General features: G+C 36.2%; 1 pseudogene across 1 annotated transcript; it reads left to right on the top strand.

Annotated features, from left to right (window-relative positions):
• The first annotated feature begins 341 nt into the window (after positions 1-341).
• Positions 342-22,386, top strand: LOC114297651 (pleiotropic drug resistance protein 3-like; annotated as a pseudogene). Its single transcript, XR_014361071.1, has 23 exons — positions 342-970; positions 1,270-1,370; positions 2,021-2,106; positions 2,510-2,594; positions 3,319-3,548; positions 3,690-3,716; positions 5,069-5,096; positions 5,195-5,287; positions 5,985-6,286; positions 6,561-6,842; positions 7,006-7,321; positions 7,582-7,724; positions 7,810-7,930; positions 18,532-18,684; positions 18,765-18,816; positions 18,908-19,027; positions 19,135-19,458; positions 19,556-19,833; positions 20,230-20,313; positions 20,394-20,530; positions 20,666-20,894; positions 21,157-21,303; positions 21,578-22,386. The product of XR_014361071.1 is annotated as a pleiotropic drug resistance protein 3-like (transcript).
• The last annotated feature ends 938 nt before the right edge of the window (positions 22,387-23,324 follow it).

The raw sequence follows: 23,324 nt of genomic DNA, 5'->3' as shown, positions 1-23,324 counted from the left end.
GTCTTATTGTTGTCCTATTTTTTCTCTAGTACATTTATTCTTCATATCTAGTTTTAGAATAAATTAAAGAGAGTATAGATCACAGGTTTGGTTCGCCGAACAAATTTATTTGAAGTGCTTCTATAAATTTGTGAAGATCATTGTATCCTGGGAGATAGACGCCACTCAACCGTAAGCACCATAGCGGGGCGAATCTGTCTTAAGGACAGAGTGTCACACACTCGACTTGGTCTTAAATTATTTATTCGGTTCAACGAAATAAATTTGGTATGTTATTTATTTATTTTGTTTGAATTATTTCAAGTTATTTTATTTACACAGAAGATTGTACCAACATAAGCTACTGAAACTCTCTCTCTCTCTCTCTCTCTCTCATTGTCTTACCTCATCAATCCATGTAATACATAGAAACAAGCATGATGCATGGCCTTACCTCATCAATCTTTTGAATACATAGAAACATGCATTATGCATGGTCTTACCTCATCAATCTTTAGTCTAAAGCCAGGAGAAGACTCCATGTTTATATATAGTTATATGCATCTGCGTTTGTATCTTGTCTTACCATCCCACTTTAGTCTCTCCTGGGTGATCCAGTATGGCTCAATTGGTTGGTAATGACGAAGAGTTGAGCTAGCTGAGATAGGAAGAAGTTTGATTTGGGGTCATCGTTTCAGCGCCATAGCTCTAGTTTCAGAAGCATTTCAGGTTTGAGTTCTGTGAAGGATGATGTTGATGATGAATGTGCCTTACAGTGGGCTGCAATTGAGAGACTGCCTACATTTGAACGGTTGAGATCATCTTTGTTTGATGAAAATGATGGAAGCAACGTTGATGCTCAAGGAAAAAGGGTAGTCGATGTTACTAAGCTGGGTGCTCTAGAACGAAATATGTTTATTGACAAGCTCATCAAACACATTGAGAATGACAACCTTCGCTTATTGCATAAACTGAGAAAAAGAATAGACAAGTAAGTGTGATTTATTTGTATGCATTCAATACATTGTATGTATTTCACATCTATATACCATTCAATGGCATTAATGCTACAAGGTCTGTGTGTCAAGCAATGAAGTTTGTAGTCCTAAATTTTAACTTGTTACAGTGCCATATCACCATTGTTTGTTCTTACCAAATTATTCAATCCTGATCTGTGATGGTGGTTCTCCGTTTCATCTCTAATTGCCTGTGTAGATAAACTGTTAGATCGTTACCTTTCACGGATGTAAGGATGGGTTATTGGGTTAAACTTTAAATTGATTGTTGTAGAGTTGGTGTAAAATTGTCGACAGCGAGTGGAAGCAGAGTGTGAGGTGTTTCATGGCAAACCCCTTCCAACACTATGGAATTCTCTCAAGAGCATTCTTTTTGTAAGTATTTCATTTTCTTGAAGTATAATTATAGCTTATCATTAGTCCTGTGTAGGAATTTGCATTTGGGTAGGTTTTCTACACCTGCAAGTAATGTCCGGGTTAAGATTTTAATGGATGAGTTGATTTTAGACCAATAAAACCATACTGTACCTTCCATCTAAATTTCAATTGTTTTCATGTTAATTAAATTTTTTTTCTTATGGTTAAGATTACTTTTAATAAAATTTTGTAATTTTGGATCATTTTTAACTTCAAATCTGTTGGCAGGTTGATATAAATGAGTAAGATTTAATCTGAACAATTTATAATTTCATCCAATCTTATCCAACTCATTACATATGCTTTTGAATCTGCATTCACATTTATGTTTCCATTAAAGATTAGAAGATCTAGTCCTTAACCCAAATATTCAGTGGTTCTTGTGTTCATATCGTATAACTCTAACATTTATGTGTCTAACTCCACACACACACGAAAAAAAAAAAATGATTCAAGTCCTATCTGACTTGCTATTTTGTTGCAAAAACAAATGATCGGAGAATCCATGTTTTGGGTTTATCATGTCCAAAAGCAGGCTTTAATAAATTAGAACCACTATTATCCATTTAAGTGCCTAAATTGATTAATTGGTGCAATTCACTTAATAGGATTGTGCCAAGCTTCCTGGTTTGAAGTCACAAGAGGCCAAGATTACTATCATTGATGACGTCAGTGGTATCATTAAGCCTGGAAGGTGTGTTCGAAGCTCCGTCTTAAGTTTTTTTACTAAAGGGTTATTCCGATCCTTTGGAATTCCCGATTTGCATTATCTTATCATATTGTTTTCTCCCTATTTTTTATTAGTGTCATTTGCTTGAGGCAAATTATTCTACACAAGTGCAATGGTTGACTGTTGAGATTCATTGCATATGGTCACACCTTCACAGACAGCTTTCCTTATTGCTATTCGAACGGTTACATTAATTAGTGGTTCCATCCTTTTTTGTCTGTGTCACTTACACCACTTGAATCTTGTTTCTGTGATACTCATTTATGGATAAGAAATCAGGAAAAAGAAATCCCATTTCACCATTTTTTTTTCCTGGAAAATTTGCATGTTTCAATAGTTGACTCAAGTAGGCTTATCTTTGCTGCAGGACAACTTTGCTTCTTGGTCCTCCAGGATGTGGAAAGGGTACTTTAGTGAAAGCACTTTCTGGAAAACTAAGCAAATCTCTCAAGGTCTCTTAAACATACATACATACATATATATATATTACTTTTTAATGATTAGTACATGATCTTACAAAATAAATTGAAGTGCAAATCTGCATAGCTGAGAATGGAGGAAAAGCTCATAGAGGCACCTGCTTGGACTTTACAAACTAAGGTGTTTTGGGTTCCAATTGGTAATATATTCTTCTAAAGGTTGGTTTCAGCTATTTACCTAAAAAAAAGGGTTGGTTTCGGCTGATTCTTATGTTTTCATACACTCCCAAGCACTCTCATTTAATCTTGAAAAGTCATCTCTCGATACATAACATATATAGAAAAAAGATAGAAACTGTATAGCCTTATTCAAGTTTGTTTCTTGTTTTTTCTCCAATTTTCTTTAGTGCTTTTAATGAATATTGGATGTTCAATGTTTATTATTTTTTTCTTAGATTTAAATACTTAATAGATCATTCATAAAAAAAGATATAAACTGTAAGCATTAATTTAAAAGTACTTTTTTTTTTCTTTAAAATATAGAATTAGAGTTAGTTTTTGTTAATGTTGATCGTTTGTGAATGTAATATTAATCTAGGTAACAAATAAAAATATATGAAAACATATTTTATTGCCGTGTTCTTGTCCCATGTCCGCATCCGTATGCTTCTTAGGTTGCCTTCAAGAGCTATTTTAGTACACATTTCCTCCATTTTAACATAGTTTCTGTATGTTTGTCTTTTTTTTTCTGCAACAGGTTGCAGGAGAAGTTTCTTACAATGGGTACAAATTGGAGGAATTTATTCCCCAGAAAACTTCTGCTTATATAAGTCAAAATGACCTGCACATCCTGAAATGACTGTGAGGGAAACACTTGATTTTTCAGCTCGCTGTCAGGGCGTTGAAAGCCGAGCAGGTATGGGTGCTTCGAACACACAACAAGGTTCATTTTATTTGTAAATTCCTTATTGACTAATAGTACTAATGGTAATTGAAGTAATTTGTTTCTTGCTTAAGATACGCAGATATTTACATGAAGTACTTTTAGTTTCTCTGATCTTGTGTGTTTTTTATTTTTCTCTCATGAGCTTATCTATTGTAATGTTCTAACTATATTTATTTTCGCAGGAAATTTCTGTTGAAGGACAAAAGACTGTTGGACAATCTTCACCGTATTTAAAAAGATTTAATTCTGTTGTGTACAAAACAACAACAAGAATAAAAGAAATAGAGAAAAGGAGAGAATATGTTTGATTACAAAAATCAAACTCGAAATAAAAATAAATAAATAAATAACAGATTTTATTTTGTTACAAAAACAAAATTAAAATCCGAATAAATAAACAAATAAAAACAACACTGAAAGTAATTAAATAACTTACTTGATTTAATTTCTTCGAATTATTTTTCCTGATCAAGTCCAGTGTTTAACACTGTGTCCTTAAGACAGATTCGTCCTCTCCACGGTGCTTTCAGAATTCGGACGTCTATCTCCCAGGATGAAATGATCTACCACAAACAATAGCAGCACTACTAACTGTTTGCCTTACGAACACACTAAGTGTTTACACTCTTTCTTTAGAAAATAAAATGCAGCAAGATGAAGAATATAAAACAGAAGTGAAATACGAAATTTCTGAATGCAAAACATCAAATGAGGGTGGTCCTATTTATAGATGTGAAGGTGGCTCTTCATTTTGAATTAAACAGGTATGTAACTCTTGGTTTTGAATTGAACAGGTATGATACCTGTTGGATTTGAATTCAAACAGATAGCAAAACGGGAAGGGCCCTGTTTGGGTGTGCATTAATTCCAAAACAGTTTATTTCTGTTTGAAACCGGGAAGGGCCCTGTTTGGGTGTGCACTATTTCCAAAACAGGTTATTTCTGTTTGAAACCGGGAAGGGCCCTGTTTGGATGAACAAATAATCCAAACCAATTTAATTTGAGGATGAATTTTATTTTAATAAAAAATAAAATTAAATTCAAATGTTTTTGGCCCAAAAAGATTAGAAGCCCAACCCAACCACACACCCGCGCCCAAGCCCAAGCCCAGGCCCAGCCCGCCCGACCGGACGGACGGCGGCGGCGGCGCGCGCGTGTGTGGTGATTTTTGGGTCCAATGGGTCTAGCCCATTTTGCCCATAACCTCTCCCTCTAAAACACTTGGGTACCCCTTGGGGCACACCCCAAGTATCTCACCCTAAGCCTTATAAACCCTTTCAAAACCTCCCACCAAATCAATGTGGGACAAGCCAATTTACAACCTTAAGGGATTTCCACCAAAACTCCATTTTCATGGAGCACACTTTGGCTTCAATTTCCCATTCACTCGGTAATGGTTTTGAGCAACCAAATATACCACGTGAATCACAACGCGGCATAGAACGCGTTACCACTTTAACCCGAGTTAATCGACACTCGGGGCCCACCTAAAAATAGACCTAACTTAGGCCCACCTAAAAATAGACCTAACTTAGGAAAAAATTAACCATTTCCAACAAAGACAACCCTTCAGACTGACTTCATTTTGAAGTAGTCCTTTAACATATCTGACATTGATCTTCCTTGTTATAATTCCTACAAAAAATTTCAACTGTTGATGATTTGGCCATCATTGCCTTGGTTTCTCAGATTCTAGGGCTTGATATCTGTGCCTATACACTGATTGGAGATGCCATGAGAAGAGGTATCTCAGGTGGTCAAAAGAAGAGATTGACTACAGGTAGTCTTTCTGATTTTCTTTTCTTGATCTGGCCTATGTACAGTTTGACAGCTTGAGTTTGACAGCTTCAATTGATAATTGGGTAAACTACCAATAGATTTTAATAATTGAACTTAATTGCCATCAAGTCCCATTGAAAATAAATCCTAGTAAAATTGTCACTAAAAATAATTTTTTGTGACAGTTTTTTTTGCATTTGTTCCTAAAAATTGACAATTAGTGACATTTTTCTGTGACGAATTTTTCAAACTGTTGTTGAAAATTGAAAATTAGTTATGCTTTTTGTGACTTTTTTGTTAAACTATCACTAAAACTTATAGTTAGCGACATTTTTTGAAACAAAATTTTCAAACTATCACTAAAAATTAACAATTAGTGATGTTTTTTTAATAGTGTTTGATGAAAAATGTCATTAATTATCATAGGACCTATTAGACAATAAGTCCACCTATTAGGACTTAATACGTATGTCCCCCTAAATAATTCAACTCATAACTAGCATAACATAAAATAAAATTAAAAAAAAAGAGTAAAATTCAGCTCACGGCTGCATCATATTTGGCATTGGTGATAGTCTTTGGAAAAATTACATTACCATTATCAAGAAAACTTTCAACTTCAAGGACATGAGTTGAATGTTACTGCTACGTGCATGCTTTTATTTTCTCGAACAGTAATTTGTATTGGTATTTCAGAGGCAAAATGATTGTAGGTCCCACAAAATCTCTATTTATGGATGAAATATCAAATGGCTTAGACAGTTCCACCACATATCAGATTGTTGCTTGTCTTCAACAGCTAGCACATATCACAGATGCTACTATACTTGTGGCACTTCTTCAGCCCGCCCCAGAAACCTTTGATCTCTTTGATGACATTATCTTGATGGCAGAAGGGAAGATTGTGTATCATGGACCCTGTAGTCATGTTCTAGAATTTTTCGAGGATTGTGGGTTTAGGTGTTCTGAAAGGAAAGGGGTAGCTGACTTCCTCCAAGAGGTAAGTTTCTCGTGGTCGTGGATCATATTGAATTCTTCCCTATGCTCTTATATTCTTATAGGATACTTTAAAAATGTTGAAAATACTTACGTTTTTAGACGAGCTGATTTAATATGATATCGGAACAAACAATAGATCCTATATTTAAACTTTTACCACCTACTCAATGACCCATATGATATGTGAATTTATTTTACTCTTTTATAAAAAAGTGCCTAGTGGCACATGAAGTTTTGAGATGAGTTATTGGTTAACAATAACAACTGCATTATAGGTTATCTCAAAGAAAGATCAAGCACAATACTGGCACCAAACCGAACAATCTCGCAATTACATTTCTGTTGACATGTTTCCCAAGAAATTCAAGGAATCGCCTTTTGGTAAGAAGCTAGATGAGGAACTATCAAAGCCATTTTCGAAGCCTCATAACCACAAGAATACAATTTCTTTTAGCAAGTATTCTCTTTCTAAATGGGCACTCATTCAAGCTTGCATGTCAGGGGAGCTTCTTCTCATGGGGTGGAATTCTTTTATTTATGTGTTCAAATCAGCTCAGGTTGTGATCAGTACTTTCTTATTCTTCCATCCTTTATTTGTTTTTGGAATTCAACATTTAGCCGTTCATGCTTTTGTGTCATTGTTAAATTGTTAATCTTTGTGTTCAATTGTTATTCTTTGCAGCTTGTTATCATTGCACCTTCAATTATTATTCTTTGCAGCTTGTTATCATTGCATCTGTTGCAATGACTGTATTTTTGTGAACTCAAATGAATGTTGATGCCATTCATGCAAACTATTATCTGGGTGCTTTGTTCTATGCTATCATCATTATTTTTTTTTTGATGGATTTCCGGAGTTGTCCTTGACTGTTGGAAGACTTGCAGTTTTCTACAAACAGAGAGATTTGTACTTCTATCCAGCTTGGGCATATGCAATCCCAGCCACCATTCTGAAGGTTCCTATTTCATTGTTTTCAGCTCTAATTTGGACATCTCTGACTTACTATGTCGTTGGATACAGTCCTGAGGCTGGGAGGTTAGTGTCACTTGACAAGGCTTGCATTTTATTCTTCATTGTGTATATATATATATATTCTGTTTTTCTCCAAATATATCTTTGATTTGAACAAGTTGTCACTGTTTTACCAATATTTGAATCAACTACTCAGATTAGTCATTTAGCAACTAGAAGCCTTACTGGTACTTTCAAATAAACATTCACACCCTACACAAACACACCCTTCTGAAACTGAATGGGAATTTTGAATTAATTTCTATCATTGCCTTGTATCTTAGGTTCTTTCTCCGGTTCATTATATGTTTAGCTCTACACTTAGCAGCTACATTCATGTTTCGTTTTGTGGCATCTGTCTTCCGCACCGCGGTTGCTTCTACAACAGCTGGTAGTTTGTTTGTATTGTTTGTCATATTATTTAGTGGCTTCACATCCCAAAATGTAAGATTTCGATAACTCTTCCAATCTGATTTTTGGATAATTATTTAGGAAGATGAATTTAAGCTAAGCTATCTTGTTGCTTGCAGCCTCTATGCCAACATGGTTGAAGTGGGGATTTTGGGTTTCCCCATTGACATATGGCGAGCTTGGACTTGCTTTAAATGAATTTCTAGCTCTAAGATGGCAAAAGGTGAGTATCTGAAAACAAAATTTCTCAATTTATTGGATAGACAACGCTAATCCCATCCACTTGACCATCCTAGCCCTACCCACATTTACTTTGGCTTGACCTCCATCACTTTTCTCCATTGCTCTAATGCTTATAATGTGTAGAATAAGCATATCAATTTGCCAATACCTCATTGGTCATGTTTTTGATTTGCCCAAACTTGACTGTTGCATTATGTACCTTCTCTTCTGAAAAACTACGTGATTCGTGATTCGTAATAGATTTAATTGCAACCAAGGTTTTAAAAAGCGGCCGCAACCGTTACGTAACACCGTTACGTAACGGTTTTGGCAATTACCGCCACCCGTTACGACCGCTTTTGCAGTGTGATTGAGATTCACAGGTGTGTCGGCCGTAGCAACTGCCGTAGCTATCATAACGGTGCCGTAACAGCCGTAACGGCCTGCTATGCACCATTATGTAACGATTCTAAACTGTTTTTTTCGAAAAAATACACAAAAAAAAAGCTGAAGGAAGAGGGATAGAGAGAAAAGGGAAGATAAATAACGAAAATGGAGGAGCAAGAGATAGATAGAGAGAAGAGGGAAGATGAAGAATATGTTATTGATTTGTTGAAGCTGTAAGACCTATACTATTCTATTCAGCTGCTATCACTCAACCATTTTGTTTACGTGTGTCTATTTATATATTGTTTGAAAATAATAATAATAATAATAACAATAATAATAAGTGTGGTCATTATCTATTTGGCTTAGTTAAAATATGTATATATATATATATATATATTTAGGCTATTATTTATTCTCTTACTTTTGTTTATCTTATATATAATAGTTAGTGATTGATTTTTTGTATAATATAAAGTTATTAATTATTAAAATAAAATGTAAAAAACTCAGTTTATAGTGATTTAAAAATAAGAAAATATATTGAATCATACTTAAAAATTTACAAAAAATGATCAATATTTATTTCTAATTCAATAAATATGATCATGGAAAAAAAATATGCGTATCGGTAAGTTTTTTTCAAATTGTGCGAAAAATAAAAAAAAATTCACGGTTCCGGTTACCGCAACCGTTACACTACGGCGTTTACGCCCCGCAACTGCAACCGCGCCACCGCCACCGTTACGGCGACCGCAACCGCTTTTCAGAACCTTGATTGCAACAATTCCCAAACAACCAAAACTAACAATGTAAATCATCTAGGACGTACGAAAGGGATTTAGATTGTTGGTTCACAAATAATAAATCGACACACACGATTTTTACGTGGAAAAAACCACAGTTGGAGCACCTCCAATTGTGATAAAAAAAACTACGGGCGAAACGCCACTAATCAATCCACTAAGAAGAAAAAAAGAACACAAATTTACCAAACAATTTACCCAACCTTTGTAAAATTTTCTTCAACAATCCATGTCTCTTTCACCAATGCCTTTGTCTCAAAATTGATCAACTTGATGTCGAATCCACAACATCCATGTCGAATCAACGACCACGAGCAGCTACGAACTCCTTCAAAGACTCCATGCTTGAATCTTTGGAATCCACAGAAGAATACTCTTGTATTGAACAATCAAATAATCCTTTGATGTATACTTATCAAACCATGAGTTAAACTCAAACAAACATCAAAGAAATTAGCAAAAATGCTCTAGAAGAAAATCCTAATTCCCAAAAAGAAGATTTGGAAGTCGTACTCTAAAAACTGACTTGATCACAGATTTATAGCAATCAGATTCGCGATCACCGCTCGAGCAGTGGGACTTAAACGCATGTTTCTGAACAAGGATTTACGCTCGAGCATTGGAATGTTCGCTCGACCATAAAAATATACCTCCCAGTACTTTTGCAGAGAAGCAAAACTTCTAAGAGTGTTGATTTTCCGCTCGAGCAGTAAAGCCAAGAAAAAAAAGGAAAATTACAACTTCAAAACCAAGTTTGTTCGCGGAATTGGCAACACGTAGGGACCTAACAATCTCTCCCTTTGTCAATTCCCGAACAAAACAATCTAACAATTTTTCCTAACAAACACACACACTTGACACAACACCTAACAAAACAAAAGCTACAAAACAAAACTAGCTGAACTAGTTTAGAAACACCATGAACAAGCCACCTGTTAAAACACAAACCAAAACTGTGGAAATAGGATATTAAATACAAAAATATAGATAATCCAACATATGCCACAACAATAAATCAATATCCATATCCATCAAAGTAGCATCCCAAAACGAATCCTATCCCAAACATATAACCAACAACAAAAAAGAATGATGGTTGTGTGTCCTCTGTGTGTGTGTTTCCAGTTCCAAAAACCATATCCACTCCCTTTTTTTGTTCGGGAGGGACAAGCCAACAGTTAGAAAAATGATAGTATATACAAGCCAATAGAGAAAAACACAGCAAGAAACGAGAGAAGCAAAAAAGAAAACTGTCCAAACTGAAAACAACATCACTAATGGAAGTCGAACCACCAATAATCAAGGGATATTTACTGAGTGAATGCAGAGGCTCCCCCTCAATCAATGAGCCCCCCCTCTCCCCCTCCCCCCCTTTTTTTTTGACTTTTCTTTCTTTTGGGCACTCACTAGTGGCTTGCACGCTCAAGAGTATGGAGACTAAACCAGAAAAGCATGGAAACAATTAGGATGGCCTCTGTTGGTGCCTCTGAGGTAGCCTTTTCCTAATGCCCGGACTTCAAAGAAGTGAGGGAGACACCGTGGAAGTGAAAATAGATAGTGGATGGTTAAGAGACTCAACATCACCCATGATATGCCAGTATAGGTCAATTCCTCTAGAAATGCATAAGAGACAGTGTTAAAAATCCATTGAGAAATTTGATCACTTATGCGGAAACCCCTGCAATAGTCTATCTCAAGAATGTGTACAGAATGAGATTATGAATTCAATGAGCATATATATATTCAAAATGAGCTATGGACAAGGATATATGAAATCTTGCAAGCAACGTGAGAGGTGTTCATTTAAGTCTATGTGCAAAGATAACAAGATTCAATGGCAATGAGATTATAGCATCCAAGTACACAGAGAGCCACTCACTTTCACCCACTCAAGCAACAAGTCACACTCTAGTTAGTGAGTACACACTGAAGGTCTTTCTAAGGAACTCAAACCTAAAAAGATCAAGGGGTTTTGTAAAAATATCAGCTTTTTGATACTTAGTGGGTACATGTTCAAGAATAAGGCCCTCCTCAACTAACTCTCGAATAAAATGATGACGAATATCAATATGTTTAGTGCGAGAGTGTTGGAATGGATTTTTAGAGATGTTGATGGCACTTGTATTATCATAGAAAAGGGTGAAAGTGTCCTGCTCTATACCATAATCATGAAGCATTTGCTTCATCCACAACATTTGTGCACAATAACTCCCTACAGCAATGTACTCATCCTCGGCGGTTGAAAGAGAGATGGCATTCTACTTTTGCTATGCCAGGCAACTAGATTATTCTCAAGGTAAAAACACCATCCGGATGTGCTCTTTCGATTATTAGCACACCCTGCCCAGTCGGTATCAGAAAAACCAGTGATATCAGTTGTAGTGTCGGTCGAGAACCAAATCTCATTCCTCAATGTCCCACTAACATACGTAATGATGCGTTTGACAGCAAGAAGATGAGACTCTTTAGGACAGGCTTGGTAATGGGCACACACACCTACACTAAATGCAATCTCAGGCCGACTGGCTGTGAGGTACAGAAGACTCCCTATCATGTTTCTATAAAGAGTAGGATCAACATCAGTGCCAGAGGAGTCTTTGGAGAGGTGAAGACTAGTGCTCATAGGGGTTCATGCATGTTTGGCCGACTCGAGACTGAACTTGGACACAAGATTTTTGGCTTACTTTGTCTGAGAAACAAAAATTCCCGAAGGTGACTGTATAATTTGAAGACCCAAGAAAGAAGACAATTCCCCCATCATGCTCATTTCAAACTCATGTGTAATGCAATCTGAGAAATATTTCATAAGAGAGTCAGAAGTGGATCCAAACACAATATCATCAACATAAATCTAAGCAACAAGTATATGAGACTTAGGTCCAGTTTGGCAAGTTGAAAAAGTTAAAAAGTTAAAAAGTCAAAAAGTTATTCAAAAAGTTAAAAAAGTTAACACTATTCACCAAAAGTCAAAAATTATGGCTGCACAACTCCCAATCCTAATTTTCCCCTACATACTAATTTATACAATTTTTTAATTCACATTTTTCCATAAAAAGTCAAAAAGTTAATCCAAACATCCATATTTTTTTCCTCAATTTTTTAGTCCAAAAAGACAAAAAGTGCACTTATTTAGGACACTCCAAACAACCCCTTAGTATGTTTCACAAATAAAGTTTTGTCCACACTACCCCTTTGAAAGTCATTGTCAAGAAGGAAGGTAGTAAGTCTATCATACTTAGCCCGAGAAACTTTGTTTCAACCCATATAAAGCCTTGTCTAATTTGTAGACATGGTTTGGAAATTTTGGGTCCTCAAACCTTTTTTGTTGCTCAACATAAACCTCTTCTTTCAAATACCCATTCAGAAAGGCATTTTTCACATCCATTTGAAACAGTTTGAATCCTAGAAAGCATGCAACACCAAGTAAAACACGAATAGATTCGAGACGTGCAACAAGGGCAAATGTCTCATCATAGTCAACACCCTCTACTTGTGTGTAGCCTTGAGCAACCAACCTAGTTTTATTTCTAACCACTGTACCATTCTCACTAGATTTATTTTTAAATATCCACTTGGTACTTATCATATTCATGTCTCCAGGTCTGGGAACGTGAGTCCAAACTTTGTTACGTTCAAATTGACCTAATTCTTCATGCATTGCATTGACCCAACTATCATCTAGTAGGGCCTCTTTTATATTCTTAGGTTCAATTAATGAAACATAACACATACGAGATACCTCCTCCCGAATTTGTTTTCAGGTTTTCATTCAGTCTAAGACATTTCCAATCACTTGTTGAATCGGATGATTCAGTTTTACCCTTGCTGATGGCTTCAAACTAGGACTGGTAGTGATTTGAGCATCAGTGGTGGTGTCACTTTGTGCACTCTTTGGACTAGGACTTGCCATAGGGGTTGATGCTGGTTCACCTTCTTGAGCTTGGCCTTGTGCTTCTCCTTGACTTTGTGGTTCTATATCTAGAATTTGAGGAGCACCATCTTCTTCTTCATGTATAGATGCAGTAGGAGAACCTGTGTCATCTACAACCATATTGATCGATTCCATTAAAGATAAAATACACAGGTTATAGACACGAAAAGCTCTACTAGTAGTTGAATACCCTAGAAATTTCCTTAATCACTTGGGGAGTCGAATGTTTCCAAAGGCTCTCTATCTTTGAAAATATAACATTTACTCTCAAAAGTTTTGAAGTATTTTACATTAGGTTTCAATCCTTTCCACAATTCATAAGGAGTTTGTAAAGTGTCGGGCCGTAAAAACACACAATTCACAACATAAACAGCAGTATTTATGGCTTCAGCCCAAAACTTGGGAGAAACTTTTTTGCTAAGGAGCATGACCCTAGCCATTTCTTGAATTACCTATTTTTCCTCTCAATAACTCCAGTTTGCTATGGAGTAAGAGGTGTAGAAAATTTGTGCTTAATTTCATGCATATCACAAAAATCCGAGAACGAGCTAATTTTAAATTCACAACCATGATTAGTTCAGATTCTTATGATACGCCCAATAGAAACACCTCGTTCATTCTGGATTTTAAGGACTAATGACTTGAAAGCATCAAACGTATCATATTTTTCTCTCAAAAAGTTCACCCAAGAAAAACGAGCATAATCATCAACAGTTAAAAAAATATATCTTTTACCTCCAATGTTTTTAGTACGAGTGGGTCCCATAAGATCCATATGAACAAGTTCAAGAGGACGCTTGGTTGCTAAGCTATTCACCTTTTTGTGAGGGGCACTAGTTTGCTTCCTTAATTGACGTGGCCCACACACTTTTGAGTACTCCTCTCACAATCGCCTTGTTGGCTATCTTAGTTAGGTCTTTGAAATTCATATGACCTAATCTTTGATGCCACAAGTCAAGATTATTTATGATGGCCGAATGACAAGTGAGATCATTTGTGGTAACAATCCTATAGTAATTATCAGATGTGCAAACCCCATGCATGATAGTATTTCCCTTTTTATCCAAAATTTCACATTTATTTTTGAAAATAATACTTCATGATAAGAATCACACATTTGACTAATGCTCAAAAGATTAGCTTTAAGGCCATCAACAAATAAGACATTTTCAAGCTTGGGTAAATCGACCACACTTATAGAGCCCTTACCAATGACTGGAAGTGCCGCCATCTCCAAAGGTAACAATTCCCCCTTCATATTTCTCAAGAGATGTGAAGTAGGATTTGTCACCTGACATGTGATGAAAGCACCCACTATCAAGATACCACATGTGTGAGTCAAGCGCTTTCAGTGCAGTGTGAACAACAAAACAAGTTAGTTCACTCTTTCTCACCTATATCTTTTTGGTCTTAACAGAAGCGGGACTGATAGTCTTGGTGAAAGTCTTAGCATTGAACACCATCATGAATCTTGGTATTCTGCCTAGACATGTAAAGTTGTCTCCTAACCCATAAAGTATTAAAATTCTTACTTTTTGAGATACCTTACCAAACAACTCATAACAAAAAGGGCGAATGTAGCCATACCTACCACAATGATGACAAACAAAAACAGGTTTTATCTCCCTTTTGTTGATCTTACCCCCTTTAGGTTGATGGAGAGATTGATCATCCTGTTGAACCCTCATCTTTCCCTTTGCTTGAGTCTTGATGTCATGTGATGTAGAGACCTTTCCCTTTTGAGGTGTTGCATCACCATAACCTATCCCTCTTTTGTCACAACTCATTTGTTGAGACCCGATGATGTCTTCTAGTGTCTTTGACCCTCTATTCCACATATCAATTGTGGCTCTAGCATCTTTGAGTTCTTCCTCTTTCTGACCAACTAGCTCTTCCAGTGCAACTTGTGTCATCTCAAGAGATTTCATCTTCTCTTTATATGTGGCATAGATTTTTAGAAGTTCATTCCTTTCGGTTTCACCAGTCAAGAGCTTTGCACAGAGATCTTGCCTATCATTTGAGATCTTGATGACATCCTTCCTTGCTACTGAAATCTCTTTTTTTAGTTTGACATTCTCACTCTTACATGCTTTGAGTTTGATAGTGAGTTTGACATTCATCTTGGATAGGTTTAGAGATTCACTATATTGTTTTTCATAGGCTTGTTGAAGTTCATCACCATTACTCATCATTATCTTCTAAGGTTTCTTCATCTTCTTTTTGGTTCTCTTTTTCCTCGAGTGCATCCAGTCGAGCAACTAAGGCATGAACATTGCTGGATGGTTGTGAAGATGACTCCTCTTTCATGAAATTGCATAAGAACATCCCATGTTTCTTTGGCATTCTTGCAGTGAGCAATCCGTTGTTGTTCTTCTTCAGAAAGTGCTTCACGGATGGTGTTCAGAACTCTTTCACTACTTTCCATGTCAGCTCTTTCAACAACACTCCACTCCTTAGTTGGCTTGTTGACCTTTTGGTTGGTGATTGGATCAATTAAAAATGGTGCTTCAACGTTCCCCTCAATTTCATGCCAACCCTCAAAATCAAAGGCTCTGAGATAGACTTTCAGTCTACACTTCCAATACAAGTAATTGCTTCCATCAAAAATAGGAGCACGCTGCACACTAGGCCCACGAGCAAACTCAACCAGCTTTGCAGTTGATTGAGTGACAAAAGAGTAGAATGCCATGTAGGTACTATCTCCGTCTTCACTAGATTCGGTTTCTTCAGCTTCTTGTTCTGACCTGCTTTCATTATCCTAAGTCACTGTGTAGACTTTCTTTCTGTTCTTTTTCGACGGACATTCAAGTGCAATATGCCAGAAAATATTTGGTTGGAATTAATCCTTCCTGGATACAATTCATATCAGCACCGCTGTCTACAAGAGTAACAACATCTTTGATTATAAAATATGGTTTTATAATAAAAGTAATTCTGATATACCATTTTTGGAATATAGCCTTGTTCATGAGAAGAAGATATTCAAGTTCATCTTTTTTAGTGCTGGATTCTGGTATGGTTATACCTTTATCTTTATTTGGCTGGTTAAGCCGATTATTAATTTTCTTAATATCAGCATTAATAGCTAGGTTTGCGGTTTATAAATGCTTAATTTCCACTTTTAAAGCATTTACTTCCATTTTAAGATCCTGTATAGTAATTGGTTTTTCTTCAAAAGTATTTTGAATTCGCTTGTAAACTTATGCCCAAACCCTTGGCATTCATAGCACTTGACACCTTGTTCTCTCACATTCTTCTTCTCAGCTTTCGGAGCACCTTTTTGTGGAAAAGTTTAGATTTTTTATTACCCTTATCTTTTGAACTAGAGTCCTTGAAATTAGGCTTCTTTTTCTTTAATTGTTTTTTTTTTTGGAACTGTTTGATAAATATAGCCGTCATTTCAGACTCTAGATCAATTTCAACCTCAAGGTTCTTAGCAGTCTCATGAGCACTAGTAAAAGCCACAATATCTTTTTGTGTTTTCTTAGAAATCTAGTGAGCTTCATAAGTCTGCAAGTTTCCAATCAACTGATCAAGCTTGAGGTTCTCAACATCCTAAGCCTCCTCTATAACTATCACTTTTGATTGGAACCTATCGGGTAAGGACCTCAAAATTTTTTGAACAACTTTAGATTCAGGAATTTTTTCACCGAGTGTGAAACAGGAATTCACGATGTCACTAAGTTTGGCATAAAAGTCATCAAATGTCTCATCATCTTGCATAAAAAGAGTTTCAAAGGAAGAGGTGAGACGTTGAAGTTTTGATCTTTTAACAGTAGTAGTACCCTCGTGAATTGTTTCAAGAATGTCCCAAGCCTCTTTTGCTACTTCACACATACAAATACGATGAAACTCTTCTGGTGTGACCAAAAAAAGAGAGAATTGAGCGCTTTACTGTTCCAACTCGAGTTTTTGTAATCAACTGTGTCTCATTTATCAAGTGGTTTAGGTATATCAACACCATCGATGGTGACACTAGGTTCGCTCCAGATGACAAAGTGCCAAACTTTCTCATCAATAGATTTTAAAAATGCCCTCATGCAAACTTTCCAATAAGAATAGTTTGTCCCATCAAGTAAAGGAGGTCTATGGGTCGAGTTACCTTCACGAATTGAATCCATGACACGAATCACACAAAATCACACTTCTATGGTTTTATTAAAAACAAAGAGTGATCTGCTCTGATACCAATTGAAAAACTACGTGATTCGTGATTCGTAATAGATTTAATGCAACAATTCCCAAACTACTAAAACTAACAATCTAAATCATCTAGCACGTATGAAAGTGATTTAGATTGTTGGTTCACAAATAATAAATCAACACAAACGATTTTTACGTGAAAAAACCCATAGTTGGAGCACCTCCAATTGTAATAAAAAAACCACAGGCAAAACGTCACTAATCAATTCACTATGAAGAAAGAAAGAACAAAAATTTACCAAACAATTTACCCAACCTTTGTAAAATTGTCTTCAACAATCCGTGTCTCTTTCACCAACGCCTTCGTCTCAGAATTGATCAGCTTGATGTTGAATCGATAACATCCATGTCGAATCAACCACCACGAGCAGCTACGAACTCCTTCAAAGACTGCACGCTTGAATCTCCAGAATCCACCGAAGAAGAACAATCTTGTATTGAACAATCAAACAATCCTTTGATGTATACTTATTAAACCATGAATTAAACTCAAACAAACATCAAAGAAACTAACAAAGATGCTCCAGAAGAAAACCCTAATTCCCAAAAAAGAGATCTAGAAGCCGTACCCTAAAAACTGACTTGATCACAGATTTATAGTAGTCAGATTCGCGATCATCACTCAAGCGCAGGAATGGCCGCTCGAGCGGTGTGACTTAAACGCGTGTTTTTGAACAAGGATGTACGCTCGAGCGTTGGAATGCTAGCTCGAGTGTAAAAACACAACTCCTCGTACTTTTGTAGAGAAGCAAAACTCTGAGAGAGTTAATTTTCCGCTTGAGCGGTAAAGCCAAAAAAAAAAGAGAAGGAAAAATTACAACTTTCAAAACCAAGTTTGTTCACAGAATTGGCAACACATAGGGACCTAACATCTTCTAATTATCAGGGGATGTTCTGAGTTCAAATTTAGTTGACTAGTATTTTTTCATCCATAACTTCATTTGTGCAGCAGATCATATTGATATGTCAATCCTTGATGGCAACATTCATGCTTATTGTTTGTTTTAGTTGGAGTTATGTGTCTATTTCTGTTATTTCTCTTTCTTCTTCCAATAATATGATATTCTACACTTTTATGCAAATTATAATTTGTAGATTAGATGCTTATGATGATCTTGTAAGATATACAAGTTGGTACACTTTTTTATCTATGATATTAGCAAAGGTTTTTAGCCTGCTATTATTTGGCCAATAATGTTACTTACAGTTTATTTGCAAGTAAAATAGATTGCCAAACCTTCTTATTCATTCTATGCTCTTCATTATTTTGTGTGGACGCTGGCGGTGAACATAACCATAGGGCAAGAAACTCTTGAAAGCCATGGATTATACTTTCACGGATATTTCTTTTGGATATCACTTGGTGCCTTATTTGGATTTATAATAATTTTCAACATTGAATTTACCTTGGTCTTAACCTTCTTAAACTTTAAGTTTGTTTTTTGACTACATGAAGTCAACATAAGAATTGCAGAGTGATGAGCTCATTTCATTTCAAAATGAATTCAGCTCCTGGTTCTCGTGCTATTCTCCTAACACTAGTACAAAATCTCTTAAAGGTTGTGTATTTTTAGATTTTTCTTTATTCTCTTGTAATTATTGGAACCATTGCTTCAGATGATTCTTTTCCTTTATTTATCGTCTTACAAGTTTATTCCTGTTTCACTTAGTATGGGTGGGTAATCTCATTTTACAGGTCAAGTGGTTTTACCTTTTGAACCCCTCACTCTGGTGTTTCAAAATGTACAATTCTATGTTGACACCACTGCGGTAATCATATAAAAAAATCTCTTATAAATCTTATGTACCTGTTAAATATTTAGAACTAATTGGATCAAATTACATTGGTTAATTCTGTCATTTTTCTTTGATTTCAGGCAGTGAGAGATAGGGGGTTCACTCAGAAAAAACTTTGTGATATTACAGGTGCATTTAGGCCTGGTGTTCTTACAGCATTGATGGGTGTCAGTGGAGTTGTGAAAACAACTCTTATGGATGTTCTTGCTGGAAGAAAAACTAGTGGCACTATTGAAGGAGATATTAGAATTGGAGGGTTTCCTAAGGTTCAGGTGACATTTGCTAGGATTTCGGGTTACTGTGAGCAAACTGACATACATTCTCCACAAATTACAGTTGAAGAATCAGTGGTTTATTCTGTTTGGCTGCGTCTGTGTCCTAAAATTGATTCAAAAACTAAATTTGTATGACCTATATATAAGGAAGTTTAATTTACTCTTTAATTCTACAACAATAGTTTAAACATTATTTTACTTCTGTTGGTGCTGCACATCTTTGCAGGAATTTGTGAAAGAAGTCCTTGAGATCATTGAGTTTGATGAGATCAAAGATTTTGGCATGCGCGGTGTTAGTGGTTTATCAACTGAGCAGAGAAAGCATCTTACATGGAGCTTGTTGCTAACCCCTCTATTATTTTCATGGATGAGCCTACAACTGGATTGGATGCAAGAGCAGCTGCAATTGTTATGCGGGCTGTGAAGAACGTGGCTGAAACAGGAAGAACAATTGTTTGCACCATTCACCAACCATGCATTGACATTTTTGAAGCATTTGGTGAGGTAGGAAAACAATTAATGAACTATTTTAAGTGAGAGCTTGGAACATAATGTCAATTTGGATACTGAAATGGAATTAGTTATGCAAGTTTTAGAGCTGTTTGATTGCAACTAAAGCATTTTTTAACTCAATAGTGTAAGCTTGACTCAGAAAATGATACATTAATGTGACAAGCTTCAAGACCTATCATACCTCCTGATTTGAAGCGTTCGAAATATTGAATCATTCCGTCTATTGCATTACATTACTATTACATTTTGTTTCTTTTTTGAATAAGCAGGACATTTTTAACATTAGTTTCTAGAGAACATCCATTTTTTAAAATGGTCTTCTAATTTAATTCCATATTTTTTATTCAATGTAGATAAATTAAGTCTAATGCCTCCTTTACATTGTAGTTAATTCTGTTGAAAGCCAGTGGACAGGTTATTTACTCTGGACCATTGGGTCAGCATTCAAGCAGTGTCATAGAATATTTTGTGGTCAGTTTGCTACAAGAATACATAAAAGAGAAGAAATTGAAGTATTGAACATATTAATTACGACCATTTCTCTCTAACAGGCTATCTCAGGGGTGCAAATGATCAGAAATAATTACAATCCAACAACATGGACGTTAGAGATCACTTCTAGATCAGCAGAAGCTCAACTTTGTATTGATTTCGTCCAAGTTTATAGAACTCTGTCTTGTATCAGTGAGTTCAACTGCTCACCACCTCTTTCTCTTTTGAGTTAGGATGGTCATTACAAACTTGCTTGTTGCGATACAATAATGATTGTTTTATGATATCAATTTTCATTTTTGTGCTTCATTTTCGTTCATTGTGATTGTAGGAACAATAAAGAGCATGTAAATAGGTGTAGTACTCCACCTCCTGGTTCAAATGAATAGTGTTTTGAAACTCGCTTTTCACAAAATGGTTGGGGACAGTTCAAATCCTGCCTCTGGAAACAGCACCTGTCTTATTGGAGAAGTCCTTCATACAACTTGCGACATTTCACGTTCATGCTTATTGCATCTTTGTTTTTTTGGGATACTGTTTTGGGATCAAGGGAGGAAAATGTAAGTAGTAAAACAAATTGAACGAGGGTGTCAATGCGTTTCATGGGCATTTTTTCTTCTTCTTTTCAAGTATGCATTGTGTTACTTTTCATGTATGCATTATGTATTTCATAGACGGGGGAAAAAAAAAAAAACCCATCAAATGCAGTTCTAAGATACATTTGAACTCTAATTACTACATTATTAGATCTGGGATTCCATTATTATTTTATTGGATAGACTTCTGTACATGTCTAACATAAATAATCATTTTATTTGATAGAAATAGCCAACAGGGTGTCTTCAATGCACTTGGTTCAATATTCTCTACTACGATCTTCTTGGGCATAAGTAATTTCTCATCAGTTTTACCATATGTCGCAACGGAGCAATCTAGATGTATGGTTAGTGGGCTTATGCACTGGCTCAGGTATAAGTTTCTTAAATACTTGATTTTCTCAAAATGGGATCAAAGTTTTAACCGCTTAGTACCTAAAGCTTGGAAGTGTCAGTTGAGCTATTTCAATGTTTTTGGCATTTCTCATAGAGCTTCTGAGAATCAATAATGCTTTATGCAGCGGGCTTCTTTATCACTGTCTTGTCCTCCAAAATGCTAGCTTATTGCACTATAATTTTTTCAATCGAATATTAGAGTTAACTAAATCCACCTTGTCCAAATTTAAATGCACGTGCTAATTTTGCAGGTCACAGTTGAGGTTCTGTATCTCCTAGTCCAAGCGATTATATTTGTGATCATTACATATTCAATGAATGGGTATTATTGGTCAACTTGTAAGGTTTTCTGGTACTTTTATGCCATGTTTTGTACATTTCTGTACTTCACTTATCTTGGAATACTGTTTGTTGCATTGACACCGATCTTTCCAGTGGCTGCAATTTTACAGCCAGCCTTACACAATGTTGATCTTGTTCTCTGGAGATCTGATTCCTCAACCGGTAAGCTACTAACCTTTACTCACTGGTATCTGTATTGATTTTAGTTAACATTCCGTTGCACTTTAGATTATTAATTGGGAATAAAATCCATGCTGTGGTGATAATAGAATTTGCTAGGACAGTCAACATAACTTTATTCGCATGATATCTCTCAATCTCTCCTCTAAAACTTGAATCTCTCGTTTCACACTCGAGGGTCCCTGCCTTTACTATTGCAGTCGTCAATAGATGAAAATCACTGAGTCAGGTTGGAGGAAACTTATATGCTCCAAGAACAGCTCAGAAAATCTCCTTCTCAGAATGGTAGTCCTGTTTTATTTGTACCCAATCCAAACCAATTTTCTTCCCATTAGTCCTATTATATTTGGGCATTGTTTTAGTCCTATTTTACAACTCTTTGCTCACAGTCCAGAAATTTTCTTGAAATTTGGGAGTTTTCAGTCCCAACTCCCTAGCAGTAGGTACTCTGTGCTTTTTGGAGTTTATTAAAATTCGAGGTTCCCAAGGTTTTGTGCCAATCACCTGTTTTGTTGTGTTTTCATTTTTTGTATTTCTGGGAACAAAACAATAAAAAGTTCGAAAGGACTCGTTATTTTAATTTTTGTGAGAAAAACAATTGCTGAAAATTTGAAAAAGAACTTTTTGATGTCTTCTAAAAAATGGGTTATTTTCATGAATTCTAGAGATGTCGCAGCAAATTCCCAAGTGGTGGATATAGCTGTATTATCAAACTCTGAGCCTTACGCATTGAACGGTTCGGATTAATCGCCTTGGTGGTGGAGGATTGTAAGAAATGCCTTGTGAAGGGGGTCTCTATGAGAAATTAGGGTGATTTCTCCATCCCGAATTGCATGTGTTGGAGTATGGATCATTACCCGGGTTGGAAAATCCTTGAGCCGCATTCACATGCTCTTGGACTAACTCCGGAAATTGTGATGCCGAAGGGCACTCACTCAAGTCATGAGCAGGGCTCGCACAAATAACACATGCCTCGTGAAATTGAGGCTGATCTTGCTAGGTAGGGGTATGTCCCATAGCTAATAATTGGTCCATCTTGCGGGACAGTGCCTCTACTTGTTGGGCTAACTCTAGGTTTTGCCCGATCTCATAAATGTCCCCTCTTTTCGAGGCTCCAACTACTGGTTGCCGGACTTGCCGGGCGGCGGAGGCATGGTGAAGGGAATTATCACTTAGGTTCTGAAACAATTGCCTTGCCTTGGCATCATTTTTAGACATGAATGTCCCACCACAGGACGAATCCACCATTTGGCGGTGCAGCTCAGTTAATCCATAATAAAATGTTTGAACAAGTTGCCAATCAGGCATTTGGTGGTAGGGACACTATTGGAAAAGGTCTCGAAGTCTTTCCCACGTCTCATGGAATTGCTCGCTATCCATTTGAGCAAAGTTTGTGATGGCTCGCCTAAGTTGGTTGGTTTTACCTATGGGAAAGTACTTCTCCAAGAACCGTTGCTGTAATTGGTCCCAAGTTGT

This window comes from Camellia sinensis, chromosome 2 (assembly GCF_055761805.1).
Source record: "Camellia sinensis isolate YWXY chromosome 2, ASM5576180v1, whole genome shotgun sequence".
Lineage (NCBI taxonomy): Eukaryota > Viridiplantae > Streptophyta > Magnoliopsida > Ericales > Theaceae > Camellia > Camellia sinensis.
The sequence above is the reverse complement of the archived record's forward strand: the minus strand, read 5'-3'. Positions and strand labels throughout refer to the sequence as shown.